This window comes from Protopterus annectens, chromosome 2.part1 (assembly GCF_019279795.1).
Source record: "Protopterus annectens isolate FY-2018-M chromosome 2.part1, PAN1.0, whole genome shotgun sequence".
Classification (NCBI taxonomy): Eukaryota; Metazoa; Chordata; order Ceratodontiformes; family Protopteridae; genus Protopterus; species Protopterus annectens.
The window spans coordinates 490,395,051-490,422,878 of record NC_056729.1 but is presented as its reverse complement, the minus strand read 5'-3'; the positions used below and the strand labels follow the sequence as shown (position 1 = coordinate 490,422,878).

Sequence of the window (27,828 nt, the reverse complement as noted above, 5' to 3'; positions counted from 1 at the left end):
TTGACAACTTCATTGCATATTTTGTTTCTTATACATATTGTTTCATAGTTGCTGCGTATTCATTATTTATTTATCATTCTTTTTCTTTGTCATCTGTGCAAAAGTTTTTTAACACATTTCTTCTTTTCTCTATTATGTTCTCTCTGTCTATACATTCTCTGTATATCCTAACATTGTTGTTTAAAGGGTTGTATCTCAACCTCCTTCCACTAGGTGTCTTCACTGTTTTATTATAGACAGGAACAGGTTTGACTCTTAGTTTTACCAACAGATTCTAATTGTTAGTTTGTATTTACCATTTTTTACTATATAAACTGTCGGAGTAGTGGCGACCCACTGTTTATGGTAGCCATGTACTATGTTACGTCTTTTTGGCGTCACTGCTTTGTCCACCATCGACGGTTTACGTAAGTAGATGATGTTGTAACTTGTTTGCCTCAATTAGATTGATTAGATTGTGTCCGTCTGTAATGGCAGCGTTTGCCTTTAGGTAAGTGATTGAACATATTTTTTATGCCACAAGGCAACCGCATGGAGCCGGTAATTTTAAACGGTGTCATGACCAGTTTACAACTAGCGGTTTAACACCTTTAGAGTTTGTGCTCTTGACTGGGACAAACATGATCTAATACTTGCTTGTGTCTCTGGATAGCCTTAACCTGTGACTATTGTGTTTTAGTTTATGATGTTAACTGTTGTATGTATAAATTAAATGCATACAACCAGTTCTCTTACTTGGTGTTAGACCTGCCTACCAGGGTCAAAACATGATTAACTTTACAAATCAGCTTGGAGCTTGTTTTTGACCGGTGCTGTGACCAGTTTATATCTGGTGGACTTGCACCTCTTGTCTTTGCCCTCTTTTATTGGGTCAAACATGACCTGAAGTTTAAATTCAGGGGTTTGATGTTGCTTGTCTGTGTCTGTCAGTATTGTATGATAGTTTTACTTGTAGGTACTGCCTTTCAGGTTTTTAATTTTTATTTTTATGCTCAGTGGTTTCATGCTTAATGGCAAAAGCATGCTATCCGTCCCTTTTTACACTGAGTTGTGACTGGTTCACAGTGGACGGATTTGTAATTTTAAACCTAGAACTGTTAGGCATACCTAATGTTTTAATGGTTTTAACAATTGGTGTGATATTTTATTTTTGGATGTTTACGACTAAACAGGCATGCTTGCAGCACGTTTTTTTCATACTAGGTTGTGACCTACTCTTAGGGAGTAAAACATGTCTTCACATGAAAGTTAGTTTGAAATGCATGACAGTTTTTTGCAGGCATTGCATTTTAGCTTAGTGATTGAAACTGTGTCATGCATAAGGTGAATGCAAGCAGTCATTTTTGCTTATATTTTACTACATTATACTGTGTTGTGATTTGCTCATAAAGGGGCGGGCTTGTGGCCCCTGGCCTAGAGCTGTTTAGCATACGTAATGAATTGATGTTTTTAACCAATGGTATGCCATTTGATTTAATTGTGGAAGTTATAAGAAGGGGCATGCATATTAATTCTTTGTTTGAAGAAGTCTTGGGATTGCCTGAGACGAAAAGCGCTTTACAAATAAATGGTTCAAACTGCCTGATTTGTGTTGTGGTGACTTGCGTTACTCAGCTTGTTTTTTTTCACTTTGTTTGTGAACTTTCCTAGTTTGCGCTTATTCTTCCTCTCAACGTGCTTTCTCCCGAAACCAAAAGAGTGGGAAGATATGGTTCAAGAAATCTCAGGGTCCTTTCCGTGACACACAGGCCGAGTTCTCCCTCAGAGGCAGAGGGGGATACTCACAGGAAAGATGCCCCTTTCGGGGCAGAGGGGGACCGCATAACCAGGGTTCCAGGGATTCTTTCCCCTGGTCAATCCTACCAGTGCTCCTGAAGAGCGGCCCAACTCCTTTCCTCTGGAGGTGGTTGGGGGATGTTTCTCCTTGTACCCTTCTGCCTGGCTAACCATCACCACCGATTCTTGGGTACAAAGGATTATAACCAGAGGTTATCATATCCCCTTCGATCTTTGTCCCATCCCTTCAAAAAAATCTTCCAGACGTTCCACCCAGTCAAAGGGAAGCAGCACTAGAGATAGAATAGCTGCTAAGAAAAAGAGTCATCCAAATAGTTCCTCCATGCCAGTTAGGATCTGGATTCTACTCAAGACTATTTTTGGTGCCAAAGAAAACTGGGGACTGGAGACCAATTTTGGATCTCAGTGTACTGAACAAGTTTGTGAGAGTAAAAATTATGGATGGTCACTATACAGTCTATCCTCCTGCTTTTGGAAAAAGACGATTGGGTGTGCTCTATAGGTCTTCAAGATACATACTACCACATAAAGGTGGACAGGCCATCACGAATATTTCTGCGCTTCCATGCAGGAGCTAGTCTCTATCAGTTCAGAGTACTGCCCTTCGGACTCTGTACAGCGCCCAGAGTGTTCACAAAGTGCATGGCAGTTGTCACAGCTCACTTGCGACTTCAAGGATTCCAGGTACTTCCGTACCTAGACGACTGGCTAATTTCCACCCCCACCAGACATCTACTGGAAAAAGCCCTGGCATACTCTCTCCTCACTGCTCAAAGGCTAGGCATAACTATAAACTGGCAGAAATCCAATCTCACCCCATCTCAGTCAACAGAATTTATAAGGGTTATCTTGGACGCAAAAATCTGCAGAGCTGCTTTTCCAGAGCACAGAATTTTAAGGATAAAGCAACAACTAATTCCAATCCTTTCAAAGGAAAAATCCATGGCTCTCTCGGTCCTACATCTGTTGGGTTCCATGGCAGCCTCCATCACCATTGTTCCCCTAGCCAGGTTTCACATGAGGCTTCTACAATGGCTACTGCTCACCAGATGGTATCCTTTTCAGCATCCTCTTTCAGCCATGATTCGAGTAACCCACAGGTGCAAACAGGATTTAAATTGGTGGATGTCACACAGTCTCTCTCAATGGTCTCGCCCCCTTTCCCCCCAGCAACCCAAGGCCACAGTGACCACGGACGCCTCCCTGATGGGGTGGGGGGGCTATGTCAGGGACAGACAGTCCAAGGCACTTGGTCCCAACCGGAGGCCCATCTGCATATAAATATTCTAGAGCTGAGGGCGGTGCTTCTAGCGTTGCAAGCATTCCATTCCCTGCTGCTGTCTGGGACAACTGCGATTCAATCAGACAACATGGCGGTTGTCTGGTACATCAACAAGCAAGGTGGGACCAAATCTTACCCCCTTTGCCAAGAGGCCATGAGGATATGGCAATAGGCGATGGCGACCAACCATTTTCTTCTAGCAACGCACATTCCCGGAAGTTCCAATGAGATAGCAGTCAGACTCAGCAGGTGCATTCTGCAACCTCACGAGTGGTCCCTGAATCCCTTGATAGCGGCGGAGATCTTCTACTGCTGGGGTCATCCTTGCTGCGACCTCTTTGCATCCCTGGTCAACTACAAATGCAGCAACTACTTCACCCTTGTTCCCCCTCCGGAACAGTCTCCCAGGGATGTTCTAGTCCACGATTGGTCCTCGGGTCTTCTCTATGCATTTCCACCCTTTCCTCTCATTCCCCAGTTTCTGAAGAAAGCCCGGCGGTTGAAGAGCAAGGTAATCCTCATAGCACCATATTGGCCACAACAGATTTGGTTCCCATTCCTTTGGCCTCACCTACTAGATCGACCATGGATCCTCCATCCAATCCCGGAGTTGATCTCACACCCAAAGAACCTGATTCATCCCAACCTGAACAGCCTGAAGCTCACTGCTTGGCTACTGCAATTCCCTTGATTGCCAGGCAGAATGATCTTTCTTTACCAGTACGTGATATTCTCATTGTTTCTCATAAGTCTTCCACTAGAATTACTTATCTGAGCAAGTGGAAAAGATTTACCTGTTGGCTGAAAGATAAACAAGTAGACCCCTTTTCAGCACCAGTGTCAATAATATTAGACTATCTGGCCGACCTGTTTCAATCGGATCTATCGGCCTCTACCATTAGAGTTTATTTGGCTGCAATTTCTAATTTTCATGAGGGTGTCCAAGATTCCTCTCTTATGTCCCATAAATTGTGCAAGACCTTCATAAAAGGTGTGAATCATCTGAAGCCACCTTTTAGAGAACCTGTTCAACCATGGGAGTTATCACTAGTTCTACAAGCTTTGACAATGGCACCTTTTGAACCAGCCTCTTCTTGCGACCTCAAGTATTTGTCATGGAAAACCTTGTTTCTGGTCGCTATTACTTCTGCCAGATGTATTTCTGAACTTCAAGCTTTATGTATTAAGAGTCCATACTTGATTTTTCATAAAGATGGAGTGTCTCTGAGAACTAATCCGTCATTTCTGTCTAAAGTGATCTCTGAAATGTCCATTAATCAAGCCATTGAATTGCCAGTTTTCTTTCCCAGTCATTCAAACAGAGGAGAGTATTGCCTACATTCCCTTGATATACACAGGCAAATCCATTTTTACCTTAACAGGACTAAATCTTTTCCTAAATCTGACCAGTTATTCTTGGCCTTTTCTGGATCTAGATTAGGATCGGCTGTTGCTAAGGTCACATTAGCTAGATGGTTGAAGGACTGTGTGACCTTTATTTACACACAACGTAATATCTCGTTGCCTGCTACCATGAAAGCTCATTCAACTAGGTTGGTGGCAACTTCTGCTGCCTTCCATGCCAGAGATTCTTTACATGACATCTGTGCAGCCGCAACTTGGGCTACGCCTCATACCTTCATCAATCATTACAAATTGGATTTGGCCTCCAGGGGAAGAGCATCTTTCGGTTCTATGGTGCTCAGGAATGTCCTTCCATGAGAGCCTCCCAGGAATAGAGGTAGCTGGGGACTCTGTCCCATATGTAAGGAATGAACGAGGATTAACAATATCAGATAAAGAAGTTATGTCTTACCATAACGTTCCATCTGTATTGTTGATCCTCGTTCAGTCATTATGACCCTCCCTCCTTCCCCCTCCTGTAGTTTCTAGTGGATCTCACCATCCAGTTCTCCTAGGTTGTTTGACCAGAGGTAGCCTCTACCTTCTTTAACTTGAAAACTCAATCTGAGGTAACAGGGAGAGGGGAATTGTGGGTAAGAGTTTAGTTTGAGAGTTTGAAGCTGACATGAGCTTGGAAAATGCTCGGAACCGATACCCATACTTAATGACTGAATGAGGATTGACAATACAGATGGAACGTTATGGTAATACATAACTTTTAGTTATGTACTTACCATAACTTTAGATGTTTGGGATCCATCTCGCCTACATTCTGTACTGATGGGCTCGGAGCCGATCCCTCGGCTCCGACTCGGCACGCTATGCTATAGAGCGAAGCATCTTATTGGCTGAGCTATTTTCTATCCCAGGATGCACCACCACTAATCCCCCAGATCTTGTTTGTCCGCATTCATGCACACATACATAACTTGTTTATATAACATTGCCAGATGTTTCAAGATGAAACAACAGGATTCAGACCTTCTGATCTCCTCTGATCTCCAAGGAAGGGGGAAGGAGGGTGGGTTATTGGGAATGTAGGCGAGATGGATCCCAAACATCTAAAGTTATGGTAAGTACATAACTAAAAGATGTTATGTGATCCTATCTCGCCTACATTCTGTACTGATGGGACAGCGTCCCTAGCACCTAAATCCTGGGTGGCTCACTGGAAAACACTCCTGAGCACTGTGGAACCAAATGAAGCTCGCCCCCTAGATGCCACATCCAATTTGTAGTGAGAAATGAAAGTGTGGGGAAGACCACGTAGCAGCACAAATGTCACTAATGGCAAGCTTAGAATGGAATGCTATTGAAGTAGCCATAGCTCTTGTAGAATGAGCTTTGACAGAGGTCGTAAGCTCTTTATTAGAAGAGGAATAAGCTTGAGTAATACAGTCCCTGATCCATTTGGCAATAGTGACCTTTGTGAAGGCTTTGCCCAATTTATTATCCAAAAAGGATACAAACAATTGATCTGTTTTCCTTGTTGGTTTGGTCCTATCTAAATAAAAACGCAATTGCCTGTGGACATCTAATGTGTGGAATATGTATTCCGCTTTGTTTGAGTACTTTGGAAAGAAAACTGGAAGTTCTAATGACTGTTGTAGGCAAAAACCGGAACAAACCTTAGGGACAAAGGATGGATTTGGCCTGAGAGATACTCTATCTTTGTGAAAAACCAGGTACGGAGGTTTTACTGACAAAGCTTGAAGCTCTGAAACCCTTCTTGCAGAAGTAATCGCAACCAGAAAGGCAGTTTTCCACGACAGAAATTTTAAAACACATGTTGCTGCCGGTTCGAAGGGGGAGGAAGTTAAGGCACGTAACACCACATCGAGATCCCATGGAGGAGCAGGATGAGAAATCGGAGGTCGTAAAAGTGCAGCAACTTTCATGAAGGTCTTACACAATCTGTTGCTCATTAAAGGTGGGTTTATAGACTCGTGAAAATTGGAAATAGCTGCCAATTGAACCTTGATGGTAGAGACTGAAGAACCTTGATTGAAAAGGGAAGTTAGAAATTTCAGGACTTCTGATACGGGAATAGTGATGGGATCCAGACCCCGGAGTTGAGCCCAAATAGCAAATCTCTTCCATTTGCTAGAATACAATTTCTTAGTGGCAGACTTGTGGGCCGAAGATAAGATGTGTACAACTTCCGGGTCTAAGATATGATTCCTGACTATAGTCGGAAGAGGAGGAGCCAAGCTGTTAATTTCAAGGTGTGGAGGGACTGGTGGAGTAGTCCCGACTGATGAACTAATAGGTCTGGGATCTGATCCAGGAACCATGGACCATCCAGTGCATATTTCCGAAGATAGGGGAACCATACCTGACGAGGCCAGTAAGGAGCAACTAAGATCATTTTGCTCCCCAAGTGAGACGCCTTTTGGATCACTCTGGGAAGGAGGGAACTGGGGAAAAGCATATAGCAAGCCGGTGGGCCACGGATGGGCTAGTGCGTCCATAGGGCTCTCCCCCGGAGCCGGAGTGAGGGAGAAGAACTTTTTGCACTTCGCATTCAGCAGGGTTGCGAAGAGGTCACAACAAGGAATTCCCCATTTGCTGAAAATCTGATTTGCAACCGTAATGTTCAGAGACCACTCGTGTGGAGAGAGGATAGTTCTGTTCAGTCTGTCGGCTATCACATTGGACTTGCCAGGGATATGAGTCGCCACTAGAAATCGTTTGGTCGACACTGCCCATTCCCAAACTCTCATGGCCTCTCTGCAAAGGGGGTAGGATCTGGTCCCTCCCTGCTTGTTCAGGTACCAGACTACTGACATGTTGTCGGAGTGAATGGCAATTACGCCCTGAGGGAGGTAATCGTGAAGGGCTTGTAGGGACAGAAACACCGCCCTCATTTCTAAGATGTTGATATGAAGTAGGGTCTCTTCCGAATGCCATTTGCCTTGGACTGACCTGCCCAGGGAATGCCCCCCCCACCCCATCTGGGAGGCGTCCGTAGTCAAAGTGGCCACAGGAGGAGGTGGAACAAAGGGCCGTCCCTGATCCAGATTGGAGGGCACCAGCCACCAGCGAAGGTCCCGTTTGCAGGTTTCCGTGATCCATATGAGGTGACTGAGAGGAGATCCTGAAAGGACCACTGTGTTGAAAGAAGCCACTGGAGAATTCTCATGTGCAACCTTGCTAGGGGAACTAGAAGAACCGTGGCGGACATAGATCCCAATAGCTGCAGGACCATTCTGGCTGGGGCTTTGGATCTGGGAAGTAAGGCTCGAACTTGAGCCTGTATGGTTTGTATCCTTTCTGTAGGTAGATAGACCTGCATTCGGTTTGAGTCTATCTCTACTCCGATGAATCTTATGCGTTGAGATGGCAGCAACACAGACTTTGGCCAATTGAAGGTGATTCCAAGGGAAGTGCCCAGTGATATTGTGGCTTGTAGGCTCCGCAATAGTAGATGCTTGGAGGTGGCAGTTAGGAGCCAGTCGTCTAGATATGGAAACACCTGGAATCCTAGACTTCTCAGGTGAGCAGTCACGACCACCAAACATTTGGTGAACACCCTGGGGGCTGTGGTGAGACCAAAGGGCAGCATGCGGAACTGAAAATGACTGTCTCCTAGGCTGAAGCGCAGATGTCTCCTGGATGCTTGATGTACCATAATATGGTAATAAGCGTCCTTGAGATCTATGGAGCACATCCAAACACCTTTCTCCAGCAGTGGGAGAATGTATTGTAGGGTGACCATTCGGAACTTGGACTTTTTGACTGAACGATTTAGAATGCTGAGATCCAAAATGGGCCTCAAGTCCCCGGTCTTTTTTGGCACCAAAAAGAATCTTGAGTAAGACCCTAATCCGATCTGGTCTGCGGGGACTGGTTGGATGACTCCTTTTTGAAGCAGCTTTGAAACTTCTAAGGCTGCAATTTCCCGTTGACTGGGTGGCAGGTCCGGGATTTTTTTGGACTGAGGTGGAGAGTGAGAAAAGGGGATGGCGTAACCTCCGGCGATAATTCGAAGCACCCATCGGTCCTGAGTGATACCTTCCCAGGCTTTTAGGTGCCTCGAAAAATGACCCCCGACTGGCTCTGGAGCTGCACAGTCGGGCAATCCCTCAGGGACTGTGAAAGGCTGGAGAGCCACGAAAGGACTCGGGGTCTCCAGTGTTGCGGGGGCCTCTGCCGCCTCTGGGACGGCGTCTTCCAGAAGAATTTCCCCCTCCTCTGCCTCTAGAAGGGGGATCGTTCTGCTGTGAGAGGCAAGACTTCTGAGATCTATGGAACCACATTTTCCCTCCTCTTTTAGCCTTGGGGTAAGGCCGAAAGGGAGTGGAAAATCGTGCCCCTACGGCAGTCAAAGTCTTACCTTCTTGCTCGCAGCGGGTCAATGTGTCCTTTACCTTGGGTCCAAACAAAGAGGACCCATCAAAGGGGGCGTCGGCAAAGGAAGACTTGAAGGCCTCCGCAAAATGACACAGGCGGAGCCAGGCTTGCCTCCGTAGAGCAATACCTGTACCCGCCGCTCTACTCGCCCCTTCGGCCGCATAAGAAATGAGCCTCATGGACGAGTTTGATATGGATGACAGCGTAGCCAACTGAGAGCCAACCGTCTGGGCCAGCTGCTCAGGTAGGTTACCCAAGAGGGTATCTGAAAGCTCCTTGATCAGATCCCTCTGAAACCTGGTGAAGTGCGTTAGATAGTTCAGGGACCTTAAAGTAAAGGCCGCTGAACTTAGGGTGCGCCACTGCCGATCCATGCTCCTAGACTCCTTATTAGGAGGATGGATGGACGTCGAAGCCTCTGCTACATCTTGCTGGGTAGCAGATGCCACCACCAAGGCATCTACAGCCACACCTTTCGTCAAAAACTCCTTTTCTGGGGGTGCTGACAGGAACTTATTTGGGCGAGCAGGCACCGGTTCCACAGAGTCTGGGTGTTCCCACGCCCTTCGACAGATCAAATCTAGGAGCTCGTCGAAGGGCGGAGACACCCAGGAGGCGGAGGGCTGAGCCCCGAAGGCCTTAAGGAACATCGACTTGTCAGCAGAAGGGGGTTTGGATTGCCAGCCGCCTCGTTGTTTGAGGGCTTCCAGGATGTCTGCAAAGGAGACATCATCTGAGGACGACTTAGGGGACCCCTCTGCATCATCAAGATCAGTGTCTGACGTGAGAGACTCATCGGGGGAGTCAACGTGCTTCCTCTTGCACGATCTTTTCCTTGGAGGTTCCTCCGAAGAAGCTTCAGAGGGACCTCCAGGAGGGGGGGAACCCCTAGTGGGGGTGACCTCAGGCCCCGGGGCTCTGCTGTCTAAGGACAGGGGGACTGCCAAAGACCCAGTCTCCGTATGCAGGGAAGGTGCTGGGGAGACCGTGGAGGTAGCCAAAGAGGATTTGGCTAAATAACTCCTCATGGCCCTGAAGGCTGGACCACCAGAATCCTGGGAGGGTCCCACCTCCGTGGCCACAACAGTAGGCGGTACCCCCGCAGCCGATGCACCGAGAGGAAGGCTTGGGACCGAAAACATCAGCCCCGAAGCGTCCCCCCCGGGGCCGACAGAGGAGGTCTGCGTACCGAACTCCGACTCGAGAGCCGGGGTTGGAGTAAGGGTCGGGCCCGACCCGAAAACCTCCCTCGGCTCCACCAGCACCGGCTCCAACGGTGCCAAGGCTGTTGGAGGAGGAACCATAACTACAGGGTGGACCATCGGCTCTGAAGCCGAATGGGCTGGAGCCGAAACTAACTTTTGGAACATAGGAGATTGGAAAAGTCGTAGGAGCACCCTGTCGATGTCCGAATCAGACATCTTGGAGGATCTAGATGAGACCGATCGGGTCCGAACTGACTTCTCCATCGGCTCCAAAGGACTGGGGGACCGGCTCCGAATGGACTCGACCAATATCGGTTCCGAGGGAGATCCCAAAACAATTTCCCTCTGTGCCGAGGAGGGCTTCGGCGCCGAAGGGGAAGAGTCTGAGCCGGCAACCCTCATCGGCTCCAAAATCAGTGGAGCCGATGAAGGTGACCCGCCTCTCGACGCCCCAGTTCTCGGCTCCGAAACTGGAGGCATCGAGGCAGACCGTTCCGCCCTCGGCTCCGAAGTCCGTGGAGCCGATGAAGAAGCCTGCCTAGGTTTCTTAGCAGTCCGTCGGAGCTGACGCTTCTTGGTAGGAGAGGAAGAGGAAGATAAGGCCTCCTCGAAGGAGGGTTTAATCAGCCCTTTCAATATTAATTTATTCTTCCTCTCTTGGAGGACTCTAGAAGAAAAGGCATGACACACGCTACAGGACTCCTGTAGGTGCTTGGCGCCTAAACAATATACGCACGAGGAGTGGTCATCGGTTATAGACATTTTATAACCGCACCTCATGCACTTTTTAAACCCAGAGGGTCTATGTTCTTTTGACATACTGACTAACAACAGACACTAAAAAAACAAGTTAAAGTAGCAGTATCTGTTCAGTAATGAAGATTTTACCACAATACAAAAAATTTAACCAACTTTTTTTTTTTTTTTTTTTTTTTAACAAGACAATACACTACAATATCAGGGAAAAAAAATACTGAAAAGGAGGGCCAAGACCCTCTAACTTAAACAGGTACTTGAACTCCTGAAAATACAAAAGACACTAGTTAAAGAATAGGGGAATGCCCCTCTAACTTAAACGGGAAACCTTTCCCTTAATCAAACACAATTTTCCACAACAAATGCAGCAAAACACACTCATACAACAACAATAGCTGTTAAAACAGCTTTTTGGGTAAGAATAACAAAATTCCTGACAGGAAACAGTACTTAGCTCAGCCAAGTTTGAGACCACGTCCTAGCTTGTAAGCGGCAAACGAGATCTGGGGGATTAGTGGTGGTGCATCCTGGGATAGAAAATAGCTCAGCCAATAAGAGGCTTCGCTCTATAGCATAGCGTGCCGAGTTGGAGCCGAGGGATCGGCTCCGAGCCCATCAGTACAGAATGTAGGCGAGATAGGATCACATAACATCTTCTTTTTTCCAAATGCGACTGTTAGTAATTAGCCTTTTCAACACAGCAATCCTAGAATGCTGCTAACCTATTCGAAATGAACATTGTATGTGATATTATTCATATGAATTGGCTTATTCTAATGTCGGATAAGGATATTAAGAAGGCAGTGGGTCCTGAGCCTAAATTTTCTTTTAGAAATAATCTATCTTTAATAAGACAACTTTGCTACAAGAGACCAGATACCTGTTTACGTTCGGTATCTAAATGTAAGGGCATATTTCCTTGCCATGCTTACATTGCATGTAAACATATTAAAACATGTCTACATATTTCTCATCTATTGACAGGTTCTAAAATAGAGTTACCATCTATGCTGATTGTTGTAACAAGAATGTGGTCAATTATGCTAAATGCTCTCATTGCAGTGCTTTCTATACAGGGAAGACTAACAGAGCTCTTAAAACTAGAATCTTAGAACATTTTAATGGTATCAGAAATCGCAGTAATAATAATGCTTTAGCAAGACATTAATTTATTTATTTCAGTTTGATGACCGGGGATGTCCACTGGGCCAAGAAGAGCCCATTTTCAGTGGAGGCCAGGGGAGAAATGCTCCATTAACAATAAGAAATTTTTAACAATAATAATAAGCATGCATATCAAGCAAACATATAACAGATGCTGAAAATACAATCAACAAATATGAAGAGATAAACATTTGTATAAAGAGTATCTGTAGTGATAGCAGATATACATTCTGTAAGCAGATATACATTTAGTAAGCAGAGTAAAACTTGATAAATCATTTACAGAGGTATGATTTGTGCATTAATAAGATGAAGAGTGTGGAGAAGGAATATTAGTGATACCTTTTAGGTATGGGATATAGTCCATGCTGAGGGTATAATTAATTACATATGAAGAGATGCTTCTGGTACAGATTGGTTGTACAGACAGTTAGCATATAACTTCATAAGGAAATAATTCAAGCACAAAGGGAATTCAGTAGCTGAATCATTTCCAGACAAGAATAACATTATTTACATAGATGTAAAACAGCAGATAATAAAATGCAGGTAGAAACGCAGTTCAGCAGTAATTGTAGAGTTGTGTGTTAGGAGAATGGTAGGATGGAGGTAAGAAGCAGAACTGATGAGTTGAAATAGGGAGAGGTTAATGGGTTCAGGTGAGGAAAGAAGGGTCTACATTAGAACATCGACTTTTTAAAATGTCGAATGTTCTAATATCGACACCATTCAGCGAATGCTGACAATATCGAACATGCAGAAAAGCAAATTTTTTCCCAGGGAAAAAATTTGCTGTTCCGACACATACACACAACACAAGCACACCAAACAAACAGCAATCCACACATGTACACCTAAAATCCTACATCTAACCCTACACTAAACTGTACATACACCACTAGCTATCCACTTACCTTAACCCAAACCCCAACCCTAAGGTCTGTCACTATCGCACACTCACCTCACCTGCACCCTAACCCTAACTCACGTACCCCGCCCTAACCCTCACTTCCACACAATCGCACACTTACCTGACCCATGCCCTAACCTTAACTCACCTACCCCATGCCCTAACCCTCACATCCACACAATTGCACACTTACCTGATCCTGACTCGTAACTTTCCACGACATTGCTGAAAATAGCGAAGCCACAGGAATGGCCAACCGAATTCCTTCCCTCGGAAGAAATTCGGTGTTCTGCAGCTTCGCTATTTTCAGCATTCGCTGAATAGGAGTCGATATTAGGACATTCGAAGTTGTGAAGCTTCAATGTTCTAATATAGAACCAGGGAAAGAGCAGGGGCAAATCCATTTAGAGGACAGGTAGGAGTGTAGGAGGGATTTGAAGTTAGTGGGGATCTGAGAATTTCAATGGGAGCGGGGCAGTGAGCTCCATAGTGTGGCTAGGGAGTATGAAAGCAGAAAGTGGTCTGGGGGCCGGGAAGGTTTGTGGATTTGCAGGGGTTTTAGTTTTCGGATCGTAGTAAGCGGTTTGGAATATAGGGTGTTAAGTTGGTGGAGAGAGTGGGACAGCTGGATGGCCTGAAGATCAGTTTGTGGGCTGTGGTGAGTTTTAGAAGGTTTAGGTAGTTAGGTAGCTCCAGCCATTGTAGGGATTGGAGGGACAGGCAGTGATGGGAAGAATTTTTGGAGTTTGTAGCGAATTTGCTTATTTTATTGTATCAGGATTCCAGTTTGGATTGTAATCTGAGTTGGAGGTTGGTAAGCAGGAAAGCACCGTATAAGAGAGAGGGGAGAAGGGAGGAGGAGACTAGGGTCTTTCTGGTGGAGGGGGTGAGGTAGCGATTATGTCAGTACAGGAGACTTAATTTTTGATGTTTTTTTTTTTTTTTCATGGCGGTTTGAATATAGATGTCGAAGTGTAGATGCTCATCAATGATGAAACAAAGCAGCTTTGTATGAGACACAATTTCAATGGGGGTGTTATTCTGGCTTAGTATAGTGAAGGAGGCACTGTCAATGGAGGCGGTTCTGGAGGGAGTAAAGATCATTAGTTTAGTTTTGGTTGCATTTAGGGCAAGGTGGTGGTTGCACATCCAGGTTTCTGTTTTAGTTAATGCTGACTGGGTTTATAGTAGTAGGTCAGACGGGGAGTCAGCAGTGCAGATGAGTGTAGAATCATCTGCATACTGAATTCTGCATACTGAATTAGAGAGGTGTTTGGGATGGAGTGATGATAGTTGTTGATGAATATATTAAAGAGAAGGAAACCTAGAACAGATCCTTGGGGAATGCCGGTGGGGGTGGGTAAGTAGGCAAGGTAGAAGATTTCCATTTTACAGGTTGCTGTCTTTTGGAGAGGCAGCTAGAGAAACAGGATAAGATAGAAAGAGATAGGTTGAGAGAGAAGAGTTGAGACAGGAGTATGGGGTGGGAGACTGTGTCAAAAGCTTTGGACAGGTCAAGGAACAGGCTAGATACTAGTTTGCCAGAGTCGCGAGCATGGTTGATGCATTCGAGGAAGGACAGAAGGGCAGTGATAGTGCTGTGGTCAGGACAGAAACCATGTTGTGTGGGGGTAAGGAGGTTATTGTGTGCTAGATATGGCATCAATTGAGCATGAATACATTTCTCTAGGACTTTTGAGAGTGGGGAGAGGATAGCAATTGGCCTGAAATTGCTGGTGTCATAGTATTTACCTTCTTTGTGGAGTGGAATGATGAAATCATGTTTCCAAATAGAAGGGACATGGGATTCTTGGATACATCTGTTTGTTGAATGGAGACTGGCAGGGCTATGCTGTTGGCAGATAGTTTGAAGAAGAGTGGGGTCAAATTCTCTGGTGCAATACAGCATGGTTTTAGCTGGAGGAGGAGTTTTTTTACTGAGCTTGTGGGGACAGAGTTGAGGTTGAAGATGGGTGATTGTTGTGTGTTGTCAGAAGGGGGGGTGGGGGTGAAGAGTTTGGAGGGGGTGTGGGAAGGTGGCGGTTAATTTGGCTATACAGTTTATGAAGAAGGAGTTAAACAATGTGGCTGTTTCTAGGTCGGAGAGGTTGGGGTTAGGGCAAGGGTTATCTTTGTTACCGGGTTGGAGGAAAGAGGAGATGGTATTCCAGAATTTTCTTGGGTTGGTGGAATGCTCAGATTGGAGCTTGGTGTAGAATGATTTGTGATCTCTAGTTATTAGTTTTTTATGGCATTGTAGAGTTGTTTGAATTCTAATAGGGTATTGGGCAGTTAATTTTTATAGAATTGTTTCCACTTTTTGTCTCTTAGGAGCATGGTTTGTTTGGTTGCTTTTGAAAGCCAAGGACAGATGTTGGATTTGACCCTCTTGGTTCTGAGAAGGGCAAGGCTATTAAGTAGATTCAGAAAGGTTTCATTAAAGTGGCTAATTGTGTTGTTGAGGGGTAGGGTTTTTAGTGGGGGGGGGGGTCCAGTCAATTTGCTTTAGACAATCTTTGAATATTTGTGGGTTGAAATTAGAGAGGTTATGGGTTTGAATGTAGTGATGCTACTTATGGAGTAAAGAAGGGTGACAGTCAGCAAAGGCTGGTAGGTGGCCAGTGATAGGGTCAGGGAGGATACCTAAAATTGAGATATGGTTAGGATGGGATACTAACATCCAGTCAAGGATGGTACCCGAGTCTCCATTTTTGTTTAGCCTTGTAGGAGAGAGAATGATTTGGCTGAAATTGAAGAGGTTGACTGCTTGAGAAGGGCATTGACAGTTGATAGTGGCCCAGTTAATATTTACATTGCCAAGGATAAAGGTTTTGTTTTTGATGTTAGATGAGAACGAGGAGATGATGTCTTCTAGTATTGGAATTTTATTGTTGCTTGGGGGAATGTAATGGCGGCTGTGAATATGGATTTAGGATTGTTGATTTTTAGGTGGGTTATGGTTACTTCTGACATAGAGAATTTTGGAATGGGGTTGGTAAATGGTGCTACTGTGTAGGAGGAGGAATAGATGATGGCTACACCAACTCCTTTCTTACTGGGTCTATCATTACAGATCATTTGGTAGCCAGGAGATAATATTTCATTATCTTTTATGTTAGGCTTAAGCCAAGTTTCTGAGATGGCAAAGATATTGGGGTGATTATGTGACAGCCAGGCATGGAGGGTAGGGATTTTGTTGCATAGGCTTTGTAGATGAATTGTGATGAAGCAAATGGAATTTGGGGTGCAAAATCTGAGGAGGCTTTATTGAATGGGGAATTGTTGGGGCCTGGGTTAGGATGGATGTCACCAGAGAGAGAGGGAGATTTGGAATAGTAAATGTATTATGAGTTCTTCAGTGGAATGAGATTTTAGGTAGGAGCAGACAGTAGGTTTGTTTGGGTGTAGGTGGTGGAGAAGGTTGAGTGAGGGCAAGATTGGAAGGATTTGGGGCTTACAGGGTAAGGTGGTGTTGGAGGGATAGAGTTCTGGAGGTAAAGAGGAGAAGGGTGGTAAGGTGGAGTGTTGGATGATGGTTGTATAGTGAGAAGGTGAAGTATGAGAGGGGTGTGGGAGTTGTGTAAGGTAGGTGAGGGTGATTAGTAATGCTAGTAGGATTGAACAGTGTAGGTGTGGTATGGAATGGGACATATTGTAGTTGTGCGTCTAAGGTAGTGTAGTATGTTTGGTGGAAGGGGCATGTGATTGGATAGTGGGAGTTGTGGGAGGAGTCAAGGATAGATAAATGTACAGGTAGTGGGGGCGGGTGGAAATTGGGGGCAGGGTAGTGGAGTGGAGTGAGACCGAAGGATGAAAAGTGCAGGTACAGCACCCGCAGCAGAAGTGAGCGGAAAAAGAATCCGTGAGTGCAGGTAAGGACAGGACACAGATATGTGGGTTACAGCAGATAGGATTGAAGTGTAGGGAGTGGATAGTCAGGAATGGGTTCGTGGCACGTAGTTTTAATTTATTTCACTAAATGGAAATGTTGCCAGATCTTAGAAGGGGCAATGTAAGGTTAGTGAACAGTAAAATACCTTGAACGGCCTTTGTTGCTAAAAGAGAAGGGGAGTAATGGAGCTCTGCTTCCCCTAGTGGGGAAAATATGGTGATACAGCAGATTGGACAAGAGAGAGGGGTAGTCCCTGTGAGTGTGCACGCTGTCGGAGGGCGCTAATGCAAGGCAAAATACAATGGTTTACACAGTAAGCAAATTGTGAGTGGAGGAGCAGTAAAAACCCCACAGGAGCTTACATGCACTTAGTGGCAGAGACACTTTTCTCCTGGGGAAAGACTTGGTCTGACCAATATGTTCAGTACCACTCTGGGTCTTGTTTGGATTCCTAGAGAGGAGGAAGTACAGACCGTGCGGGCTGGAAAAAAAGAGCACAATAAAGAGGTAGAGTTATTGCCTGTGAGTGAGTATAGAAAGGTAAGAGTATGGAGACTGCACAGGGAGAGTGTGTGTGAGCATAGGTGAGTGGGGTGGAAGGTATGAGAGGAAAAGTGAGAAGGATGGCTGAAATAGAGAGTGCGGTGGGTGAAGGTGAGGGCTTGTAGCAGAAAGAGTGCAGAGCAGACAGTGGTAAAACACTTTGAATACACAATATGCTTCAATATACAGTTAAAACTTTGCAGTTAGCACTGGAGAGATGTGAAAGTAATATATAGCGACATATACTGCAGACAAACCATAAATAGCAGCTAAGTGATACACACCATGTAAAGTATCCCAGCACGTGTAACTGATATCACAGGATAGCAAGCTATACACAGTGCTGCATTAAATAGGTAGGCTACACATCTAGAAAGTAAATTTAGAGGCCAGTTTGAAGTACGATGCAAAACCAGTTCATGCTACATGCAATTTAGAAGCCAATGCAATGTATGTTTCATAGCCAGTTCAGCATTCAACGTGCAACACAGCTATATTCAGTTACAGTATGATAGGCAGTTAAAATGCTTTACTGGCGTGTACTCTGCACATGTAACATAGCTTTTGCAGTGGAGATAAATAAAGCAAAATAGTGCCTTACTGGCATGCACACAACTGTATATCACAGCTACTAAAATAACACAGCTATATGCCATTACAGTATGAAAGGCAGTTTAAACACCTTACTGGAGTGCACTCTACTCATTTAACATGAATCTTACAGTGGAAATGAAGTAAGTAATAGAGCACCTTGTTGGTGTGCACACAGCTAAATAGTACAGCTACTATAATAACCCATCTGTATGCAGTTATAGTAAGTTCAGCAATTACGACACTTTACCAACGTGCACACTACACATGCCACATAACTTTTACCGTGGAAATAAAGTAAGCAATAGAGCGCCTTACCGGCGTGCAGACTTCACATTGGGACTACAGGCTATCCAGAGGAGAGTATGTTCTTTAGAAATGGCGCCATTGGCAATGGCCAGTACAAGTAGATGAGGTGGTAAGTGGGGGTGGGGGAATGGAAGGTGATAGGTTAGGAGTTGCACTGAGAGGTGGAATTGAGACTAGGACTGGGGAAAGGGGCAGGAATGAGGATGATACACCACACCCCCAGCAGAAGTGAGCGGAAAAAGTATCAGTGAGTTCATGTAAGGACAGTACACAGATGTTTGGGTTACAGCAGATAGGATTGAAGTGTAGGGAGTTGATAGTCAGGAATGGGTTAGTGGCATGTAATTTTAATTTATTTCACTAAGTGGAAGTGTTGTCAGATCTTAGAAGGGGCAGTGTAAGGTTAACAAACAGTAAAATACCTTGAATGGCATTAATTGCTAAACAAGGAGGGGAGTAACGGATCTCTACTGCCCCCTAGTGGAGATAAAATGGCGGTACAGCAGATTGGACAAGAGAGGGGGTAGTCCCTGAGAGTGTGCATGCTGTCGGAGGGTTCTAATGCAAGGCAAAATACAATGATTTATACAGTAAGCAAACTGATTGAAGGAGCAGTAAAAACCCCACAGGAGCTTACATGCACTTAGTGGCAGAGACACTTTTCTCCTGGGGAAAGACTTGGTCCAACCAATATGTTCGGTATCACTCTGGGTCTTGTTTGGGTTCCTGGACAGGAGGGAGTACTGATGTGCAGGATGCAGTCAGTGGCAGAGACACTTTTCTCCTGGGGAAAGACTTAGTGTGACCGATATGTTCAGTATCACTCTGGGTCCTGTTTGGGTTCCTGGACAGGAGGGAGTACAGACCATGCGGGATGCACTTAGTGGCAGAGACATTTTTCTCCTGGGGAAAGACTTGGTCTGACCAATATGTTCGGTATCACCCTGGGTCTTGTTTGGGTTCCTGGAGGGAGTAAAGACTGTGTGGGCAAAGTTCACACTTCACATTGGGACTACATGATATCCAGAGGAGAGACATGTTATAGAACATGGCAGCAAACACATTTTTGAATTCTTAATATTGGAAATTTTATGTGAAAGTGTCAGGGGAGGTGATTTTAAAAATAAAACAGAAAAGTGTGAACTTAAATGGATTACAGAGTTTCAAGTTGATAGGCCACCTGGGCTGAATGACCGTGTATCACTCAAGTCCATTCTGAAGTCCCATCTGCTATTTCATTCATGTGACAGGTCAGTGCTTAAGGACCATTGCACTCTGATAGGAGGTTTCATTTAATAACCTGATTGGTTTGTTTTCTTATGAATGGAGAGAGGTGTATGTTGTTTTCGACTGGATGTCATATAAAACACCTTGTATAATGAATTATCTTTATTGGATGCACGGTTTTACTTTCACTATTCCAATGATCATGTATCACGCAAGCTCATTCTGAAGTCTTGTCTGCTGTTTCATTGATGTGATAGGTCAGTGTTTAAGAACCAATACAGTCTGATAGTTGGTCTCGTTCAATAACCTGACTGGTTTGTTTTCTTATGAATCGAAAAAGGTGAGTTTTTTTTTTTTTCCTGATTGGATGATATGTAAAACATCTTGTTCAATGAATTGTTTTTACTGGATGTATGGTTTTATTTCCACTATTCAAACAGTTGTATGTTTTTACTAATTTTATGCTTTATGAAGCGGTGAACAACCGTGAAAGCGCTCACCTTGTTTTTAACCATGTAATAAATTTTCTTCATGCTGTGATAGTCAGAGTTTTGTGATTTCTTCTGTAATTTTTAAAATGTGCCAACTCATTATACGCCCAAGAAACATGTTCCCAGTTATTCTCTTTCTTTCTCATCATATCTCAAAAATTTGCAATTTACCTGAGGAAAATTTTTTGGGAGTCCTGCTAGGGATATAAAAATACCAATGCAAACACTTCTGAACAAAGCTCCTAAATATTCTATAGTTATTTGCATATATGGGAGCCACATATATATTCCCCATTGTTTCTTTAAGAATTGTTTATCCAGTTTCTCTTCCCAATCCTTTCTAACCTCCTTTGATTGATTCCTATAGTTATCATGCAATATTTTATATGCCCTACTGATTACCCCTTATTTAATAGTAGCTTCTATTCTATACTCTACTAAAAAATCTACCAGTGCTGTTCTTTCACTTAGGATCCCCCTATTTCTTTCTCTTTACCTATACTCTGATACCAATTCTTGATAGGGAAGGCAAATCTCTAGACTGTAGTCCAAATGAATTCTTGGCCTTTTCTCATTCTTTTACCTTTCCCTCTCTATTTTCTACCAGCATCTTGGTTGCTTTGCCAGCTTTCTATGGCAAAATTCAAGCCCTCCTTGCCTATTCACTGTACCCCTAATTGCAGCCATCCCTATTAGCAGAATCTCCTTTCTCCATTCCTGTGTTGGCTTAATTATTAGAATACTTTCTTCTACTTTATGAATATAATACAATATAATATAATACAATATAATATAATACAATATAATACAATACAATATAATATATATATCTATATATATGTATATATATATATATATATATATATATATATATCAGAGAGGATCCCCCACTTTAATTTTTACATCCAAACCCTCACATATCATCCTAATCAACCTCACAATTTTATCAGGGAATGCAAATGCTTCCATTGCTCTACTCATAAAATCTCAGCTTACTCTGTCAAATGCTTTCTCTGCATCAATATCCAACAACAACAGAGGTATTTTTTACATTCTGCTTCCCTTTGGATCATCATTGTTCTACTAATGCTGTCAAATGTTTGCCTCCCTTCCACAAAATCACATTGTTCCATATCTTTCAATTTTGACATCATCTTCACCATTCTTTTGGCATTATAAACAAAAACACATTACAATCATGGTTTAGATCAAAATGGTCCTATATAGGTTCATAGGTGTGTACTAGGCTAATGGCCTTGGAGCCTATATAAGCCTAGCCCAAGAAGATTCCTTGGCATCATGCCACCCAAAGTTAGTTCCCAGTGCCCCTGTCAAGCAAGGCCACTGAAGTGATACCCGGGGTGAACTTCCTATTGCCTATCCAGTCATCAAGATTTCTCTTAAAGAGGGCCAGTGAAGTGCACTGCTTGACGTAAATGGGAAGTTTGTTCCAGAGTATGGGAAGTCTCTGGGTTAGGAATGTGTCCCTCCAGCATGTTCTGTTTATTGTGGTAATGAGGTTTAGGTCCCTGGAGTATGTGACATGGAGGGATTGGGGATTTCTTTAGGTGTAGTATATCTAGCAGCTCTGGGTCAGACATAGCTTTGTATATCAAGCAGTGATCACCTTTAAGTAGGCGATAAGAGACAAGAGTATAGCTGGAGTTTTTTGAGTCTGTCCATATAGGGCATGTGTCTAAGGCCTAAGATCCTCTTAGTGAGGTATTTTTGTGGCCTTTCCAGTTGTTGTGGGTGTCTAGTGAGGTACATATCAAATGATACGTTGTATTCTATAATACTATAATAGAGAGGGATTATGACTTCTTTATTCCTGGATAAGAAACCTTTTGTAATGAGATGTGCCACATAGAAGGACTTTCTGACTTTTGTTGGGAGGGTGGCCTAATGGTTAAGGTGTTTGACTTACAAACACAAGGTGCAGGGTTTGAGTCTCATAAGGGATAATTGGCTAGGCTTACAATGGCTAGCAAGGGCAGTTAGCCTAGTACTAACCTATGACCCTATGAACACTATGAAGCTGGATCTGATGGGCCTTTACCATCTTTAGGTATTATAGCCACCACCACTTTCTTCTAGGAAGTCTGTGCTTCTCCTCCTTTTAAAATACTGTTAAACAAAAGCTTCCAGATCTTTATCACTTTCTTTCCTCCTAGATTCCAAACATCTACAGGAATACCATTTATTCCTAGAGACTTTCCTGTAGATTGGTTATACATCACCATTTTTATCTCATCTCCTCCTATCCCGTTAGCAATTGAGCCTCATCTACCTCCACCCTAGTCATATGCAATTGTTCCATAAACATGTCCAGTTGTACTTTTTCTTGATTTCCACATTTCTCTGCTTTATACAGATTTTTATAAAATTTCTGAAGTGTTTCTAATATCTCTACAAGATTTCTGGCTATTTTCCTTGTTATTTTTGGCAATAACCCTTTCTACTTTCTGTTGTCTGAGCCATTGTGCTAAAAGCTTTTGTGCTCTGGAGTTACTACCAAAACAGTTGCTTAACAGCAATCTTTCAAAATGCATGCATATTATCAAGTTAGTCACTTATTTTCTCTTTAGCACTCTGCAATTGCACCTCTTTTTGTTCTGTGAGATTCCCCATATTCTATAATACTTTAACCTTTGTCAGTCCATCTAAATAATTCTTGTTACTTGTTAACCATATCTCTTTTTCTTTCAATATATTTATTAACTCTACTTTAATTTACCCCACTCCTTAGTTATATTTTCAGAAGAAATGTATATCTTCTCTGTAAGAGGAACCTGGACGACTGGATGGGAAACAGAAAATATACCCCTGGGATCCCACCTGTGTGCCTGCTGGACAGGGAAAACAGGTACTGACTTTGTGGGAGCATAGGTGAAATTCTTGGCTAGGCTTATAAGGGCCTCCAGGTCAATAGCCTAGTATCATCCTATGAACCTATGAACACTCGAATAATTTCCACTACCCATTCCTTAAATTCTCGCTTTTTAACAGATAGGTGGGGAAGTGCCAGTGTCTCATTTCATTACCCTACATTTTTTATTTTAGTTATTACTGGCATGTGATCTAAACAGTTATTAGATGGATATTAAAACTTTCAATTAAATGCACACGTTCCTGTGAAATATAATTTCTGTCTAGCCTAGCCCAGTTTTTGTACCTTGGGAAAAATATGTAAATTTTCCCTACTAAATATTTTCACAAATTCCCTCAAAAATCTACCCTTTTTTGTTATATTTTCCATTCTATGCCCCCAAAATACATCCTCACTGTTGCAAATCTAATTCCAGTCCCTACCAATAAGCAATATTCCCTGCTGAAAGCTGATTATTTCTCTCAGAATTTTCTTAAGCTCCACTGTAGCAGTTTTAGGTGGAATATAAATATATGCCAGCATAATCCTCCTCCCTTTCCAGTAGCCCCTTGGTACTACAAATCTACCATTATTTGTTTCATCTTCTATCACTATTGGAGCTCCTCTCACAATTAATACAAGTCCTCCCCTTTTTCTTTGTCTCAGATATTCTGCTGAATAACCGTCCTGAAATCCTTTCTTTATCAAATTCACATGCTCAGTTCTTCCCAACTGTGTCTCTTGCAGCATAGCTATCTGACTCTGCATTTTTTAATATAGTTCACTACTCTTTCCTTTTTGTATATATCTTTGGGACCATTCACATTTAAAAATAGTATGGGAAGTTTCTGATAGGAAGTTATTATTCCCACCTGTTATGTATAACAGCTTTTTTAAATGTCTAGTTTCAGCTTTTATGTTACATGAGTAAGTATATAATTGTTTGGCAGGTGTATCTTTTTTTACAGTTGTTTGTCTTATCCATTTCAACCTATGTCACATCTTACAAGACTTTTTGTTTAAATGGTAACCCTCAAAAAAACACCCCCAGAACAATCCCAGGACTTAATAACTTAACAGTAACACACAAAACTATGTACATGTTCAAATAATGAAGCTTAACCCCTCCTGAGAGGAACAATTGTCCCAGGTTGACAGCCACACTCATCAGAAAGTCCTATCTCGGATAGAAGATGAAATACTCATATTGTCAACTTGCCCTTTTTAGTATCGTATATGCAGAAGTGCTTGAGGGGAAGACTACTTTGAGGAATAAACCAAAATACTGTTCAACTTTTTTTCAATAAAGAAGCCTGATAAATCCTTTCTTCTTACCTTAGTCTGATAGCATGACAAATGCAAAAAAATCCACCTCATCCATAGTATTTTTGTGTACCCTAATGAACTTACCCAAGAACAAAGATTTAATGGGGATGAGCACTATTCACATGAAAGAACACACTGGCAGAGGTGTCCTTTCTGTAAATAAAAGTTGTTATACCAATCAAGAAAATATCCAATAATTTCACTTTGGTATGGATTACAAAACATGAAAAGCTAGAACATCCAATCATTATTGTTGCAAAATGTGTTTTTTTTTTTAATTTCTTTGAAGAACTTTGCTAATTGAACATTGTTTCAGCAGGGATGGTCGGATTTTATTACGTTAGTTTCTATGATTTTTCCAATATGGCTATGTTTTATGTAATTTGCCCTTGCATTTTGTTATAAACATGATTAATGTCAGCTGTGTGAATAAAACCTGCATAGGTTTCTACTATACAAAAAAGAATAATATATATAGCTAATAAATTTTGTTGAAGAATACAGGATTACACCATTGGCAACCTTTCATTTTTCAGAATAGAGATTTCAGTTTAAATGGAGAAATATGCAGTGACATTTGATAACACTTTATAGCCTTCACCGTATAAAGTTTAATGGAAAGGGTATAAAATACAGCCATCAGTCCTTGAAGTATACAGCCAATATAGCTTGAGCTGGAGGAATGTTACTGATGAACACCATATATAGCCTGCACTACAGCTGCTAATGCTATAGATAATGAGAAGCCAATCACAGCAAGGTACCAATGATTCTGAAATTGCTTAAACAGAGATAGTGTAGAGGATATAATATTCAGCAGATATTACTTGTTTAAGGAATGCACTTTTCTGTTTCAGTAATGTATACAAGAACAACATTCTCAAGACTCTAAATATTTTTGGAAACAGATATATGACTGGTCTGAATATAATAAAGAATGTTAAAGACTGTTACTTCACTCTTGAAAATTGGAGGTATTCTTGATTACCATGTATAAGCAGTCCTTCTAAAATGCTGTAGCAGTACAACAATATCAGTGGGCTGTTCTGCAAGGAAAAGACTTGCCTTCTTAACTATTCTCTGTTGGAAGGTCAGATGTGTACATTAACATCTAAAGACCTGGGGACTTTCTGTCAAAAGAAAATCAGAAAGTTGCACATCTTATGTACAGTTTATTTATATAGAGGTATAAGGTTTTTTTTTGAAAGATAAGGTAGCCTATCACTCACAACTATAAGCTAAACAGAAAAAGAGTAAGATTTTTAATTTTAATCTTATTTTAATTTATCCTTTTGTTGACCTGATAAGTCCCATTAGGCTAGTAGCACCTTTTCAGTTTTGGCCATGGCATCAGGGAGCCCCCCCCCCCGTACTTCTTTTTGATAGGTGCAGTGGGGTCTTTTACAATGACCTGAGCTACCACTGACTCAAACTGGTGGGGCCTAGGTTTAACATCTCATCTGAAGGATGCTGCTGCCTTGGTGAAACAGAAGCAAAATGTTTCTGTTTCGTTAACCTTATTTAATTAAGTTCAATGAGTGCTGTTAAGTATTTATCTTTACACTACAGTTCCAAAATAAGTCTTATGCAGTCCTTGCATATTTAACTTAAACTTTTCATTGCAGTTTTTATTTCGGTTACTACCTTTTACATTTGTATCAGTAGATGCCTACCTCAAAATATTTTGCTTGGGGTGCCCTCTTCTGAGGCTCTTGCTCTCAAGCCTAGTTCAGTCATGGCCCTCCTGCTGCGACTGCTGTGTGGCACAGACTTCATAATGTTAACAGATTTCTCTTAGTTTTTCTTTTGACTTGCTTACTGCAGTGAACTCTATGAGGTTACATGCCACATTCCACAAGCTACTGCTCATGCATGTCAACTGATTGTTTTGTAGACAGTGTCATGCTTTGCTTCCTGCTGCCTAAGTTTTATCTACCTCCTTGTCTTTATAGTAATACATTTTGTCACTCCTACCAAAAACACATAATTGAATAATTCCAAAAATGTCAGAAGCACAATACAAAAGCTCCAAAATTAAGAGCTGTACTTCACCTAAAAAATTATAATAACCCCTATCTACCTTTCTGTACCTCTCACTTTACCACGCACAGTCCATTATTCGAGTAAGCATTTAAAGATGCTAATCACAAATAAACTCCTTGCAAGTTCTTAGGTAAGTATTAGGTTAACTGCCCTTGTAGGCCATTTTAAACGTATCCAATTTTCCCTTCAAAGGTGAGAATCAATCCATGTACCTTGTGTTTGTGAGGTAAATACCTTAACCATTATACCAACCCACCCTCATATTAAGCATGGTGCTACAGATCCTCTGCATTCTAGCCTACTTCACAAAATGTAGCAGCACCATTAACAACCTATACAGAAAAGAGGTACCAAAATGTAAATACAAATGATTTCAACAAGACAAACTCAATAACATCAGTAATACTGTTTGGTGGATATGTATATGTATATGTATATCCCAGCCCAGATCCTACTCCCAAAAATGTCATTCCCCGTGACTCCACTTTGGGTACCAATCATATAGCTTTAGAATATGCCACATTATTGCCCAGAGCCTCTGTAATAAGATAACTACTCTCCACAACTAGACTTCCCTATATTCGACTGACATCACAGCAGTAGTGAGACATTGCTTAAACTACAAAACAAGGACACGACAGTAATGACCCTCTGGATATGACATTTTATGAAAAGATCAAATACTCAAAGATGCAGGTGGTATAACAGTTATCTACTACAATAAAATGAAAATTGTACCTCACACATGATCCAACCATGTGCTCAGCTCCATTAGCAATAACAAGCATAAATCTATCACCACCGATATCATATGCATGCCCCCAGAAGTACATAATTCCTTTGCTGAGGATTACCTAGCAAAGATCAAAGTCAATTTACTGGCTGAGAAAATACTACTATGATACATTAGCAACAGTTTGTCAGTAATAAAAAGTTAGTCATCACACCCCCACATAGGTCTGTTAAGCCTAACCCAGTTAATGAATGCGATAATGATGGTAGAAAAGTTTACAGGTGGAAAAATCATCCTCTACTACATTCTTACCTCTAAGACAAAGTAATGTATGCTGGCATTAACATGGGTGCAGGAACCATATAGTCAGGGGCAGCGGGAGCTCCCCCACTTTTACAGCTGCAAGACCTGTCAGGAAAAATTAATGAAGTGGAGCTTTCACTCTAACGTGGATTTGCGCGGGGAAGTTAAACTAACTAAACTAGCTGTTCTTGTTTTCTTATTGCTCTGTGTTACAGGAGTTATGTTGCCGCTGTTCCATTGGTGCTGCCAGAGTCATGCCGGTAAGGAGAGTTTTGTTCTTTTATTTGCAGTGTGTGTGTGTGTGTGTGTGTGTGTGTGTGTGTGTGTGTGTGTGTGTGTGTAAAATGCCCCAGTTAGGTATACCTGGTGGTTAGTGTTACTCAGGCTCAAACAAGAGCCTCAATTTTCTACCCATACCACCACTTGTGATTCAGGGAGTTGAGTCCATAGCTCTCCACTGTCTAGCTTTTCACAGAATATTTGGCTCATACTTTTGGTCTGTTCCTCTTACAGTTTGTGTTTTTCTGGCAAATCACTGAGAACTGAATTCACTAAATAATGATAGCTCTTTAAATTTCAGTCTTCCTATCTTTCAGGAAACACATGGTAACACAAAACACTTTGTTTTAG

General features: G+C 42.5%; 1 protein-coding gene across 1 annotated transcript in view; it reads right to left on the bottom strand.

Moving 5' to 3' along the window:
• The window catches only part of LRRC46 (leucine rich repeat containing 46), an 805,439-nt gene that overhangs the window by 174,276 nt on the left and 603,335 nt on the right, over positions 1-27,828 (bottom strand). The gene's annotated exons all lie outside the window — the stretch shown is intronic.